Source organism: Chelonoidis abingdonii, chromosome 1 (assembly GCF_003597395.2).
Source record: "Chelonoidis abingdonii isolate Lonesome George chromosome 1, CheloAbing_2.0, whole genome shotgun sequence".
NCBI classification, from domain to species: domain Eukaryota; kingdom Metazoa; phylum Chordata; order Testudines; family Testudinidae; genus Chelonoidis; species Chelonoidis abingdonii.
In genome coordinates this window covers 100,914,495-100,917,052 of record NC_133769.1, presented here as the reverse complement: position 1 = coordinate 100,917,052, position 2,558 = coordinate 100,914,495, and positions in this window count along the sequence as shown.

Here is a 2,558-nt window from a genome sequence, read left to right as displayed (position 1 = left end):
GTGATCCATCCCTTCTCCCCCAGTCCAGTCCCACCTTCTAGCAGTTGGATGGTTAGGGATACCTGGAGCATCTTGGGTAATGCCATTGATGGACCTATCCTCCACGAACTTATCTAATTCTTTTTTGAACCCAGTTGTACTTTCGGCATTCACAACATCTCATGGCAATAAATTCCACAGGTTGTCTGTACACTGTGTGAAGAAGTACTTCTTTATGCTTGTTTTAAACCTGCTACCTATTAATTTCATACCCTAGTTGTTGTGTTCCATGAAGGGATAAATAATACTTCCTTACTGAATTTCTCCACATCATTAATGATTTTATAGACCTCTATCATTTCCTACCTTAGTTGCCTCTTCTCAGCTGAACAGTCCCCATCTTTTAAATTTCTCCTCATATGGAAACTGTTCCATATTTCTAATAATTTTGATGGCCCTTCTCTGTTCCTTTTCCAGTTTTAATGTCTCTTTTTGGAGATGTGACCACACAGTATTTAAGGTGTGGGCGTATCATGGAGTTATATGGTGGTATTATAGTATCTTCTGTTTTATTTTCTATCCCTTTCGTAATGGTTCCTAACTTTAACTCTTTTGACCGCCACTGCTCACTGAGCAGATATTTTCAGAGAACTATCCACAATGACTTCAAGATCTCTTTCTCGAATGGTAACAGGTAATTTAGACCCCCTCATTTTATATGTATAGTTGGGATTATTTTTTCTAATGTGCATTACTTTGCACTTATGACTGAATTTCATCTGCCATTTTGTTGCCCGGTCACCCAGTTTAGTGAGATCCCTGTGTAATGCTTTGCAGTCAGCTTTGGTCTTGGCTTTCTTGAGTAATTTTGTATCATCTGCAAATTTTGGCACCTTTCTGTTCACCCTCTTTTTCAGATTATTTACAGTTATATTGAACAGCACTGGCTCCACTACAGATCCTTGGGGGACCCTACTGTTTACCTCTCTCCCTGTTGAAAACTGACCTTTTATTCCTACCCTTTGTTTCTTGTCTTTTAACCGGTTACTGATCCATGAAAGCACCTTCCCTTTTATCCCATAACTGCTTAGTTTGCTTAACAGCCTTTGGTGAGAGACCTTGTCAAAGGCTTTCTGAAAGTCCAAGTACAGTATATTCACTGGATTAGCCCTGTCCACATGCTTGTTGACACCCTCAAAAAATTCTAATAGATTGGTGAGGCATGGTTTTCCCTTTACAAAAGGCACGTGGATGCTTTCCCAACATATGTGTTTATCTATGTGTCTGATAATTCTGTTCTTTACTATAGTTTCAACCAATTTGCTTGGTACTGAAGTTAGGTTAGACAGGATTGCCTCTGAAGTCTTATTAAAAAAGTTAATCTTCCAGTCATCTAGTACGGAGGCTGATTTAAGAAATAGGTTACATACCACAGTTAGTAGATATTTACCTCCTTTGTAAAGAGTTTTGAGATGCACTGATGAAAAGTGCTTAATAAAGCTTATTATCAATGACCTTTCCTCCATCAACTTCCTGCGATATCTGGGTTTTTGTTAATTTTCTAATTATTCTTCCCACTACCTACACTGCTGAATTCTTCAGAGCAGTTCTTCCAGTACTTTAAATCAGTGCTTCTCAAGCTATCTGATGTGGGGTCCGGCAGTTTTTTTTCCAGTGTGCCAAGGACTGGTGCCATATTATTATCCTATTCAACGCTCTTATGAGGAAACTCGCCGCAGACTGGCAGCTGATGGCTCGCGGACCGGACCACCACTTTGAGAAGCACTGCTTTAGAGGACATGTGTGGATTTCCTTTCTCCTCCCAGTCTTACCTGCTGAAAGAAGGGGAGAATCTCCACATGGTATTGAAACCCATTGTTTATGTTGTGCAGGCACTTGAGCTTATGCTCTATTTTATTCTGCTATTTTTGTATCCCTTGTCATAGCAATAAAATTTAATTTAATTCATTCTTTCCCTCTCCTCTTAGCTATTTGAAGGAAAATATGTGGGGGTCTGGCTTTTGACTGGTGCTCTAGTAGTAAATTAGTTCCATATATTCTTTATTATCTCTAAGGTGTTGGGCACTCTACCTGATCAGCACTCAGCTTACCCTCTGATCTCAAGAAGATTGCTTTTTGCACCAAGGCTTTTCTTGATAGTACCTAAGGCACCCTTTTCAGTTTAAAATCAAACAGAACAAAGAATGCTGATCCACCCTGCTTAATAAAATAAATATTCACACTTGTGTAACCCTTCTGCCCGTCCGAGTTGGCAGCAACAAGGGCCGGGTTCAGTATCCAGGGGTTCAGTTTCAGTAACACAATGCAAAACCGACTTGAGCCCCCACCCAGTGACCTGCAACAATTACATACCACCCCCCGGGTGCCTCTAAGAGGCAATACTTCCTCTCTCGCAAGTACATAGTCTGAGTGTAGCAAAAGCTTTTTAATAAAGGAGGGAAACAATGTGATATTATGTTGGGGAAACACCACAAACAGGATTCATAACATAAATAATGAGCAAAAGACCCAGCCCCAAGTAAGTTTGTCTTCTCTCCTCAGGGTCTTAAGTCCAGCAA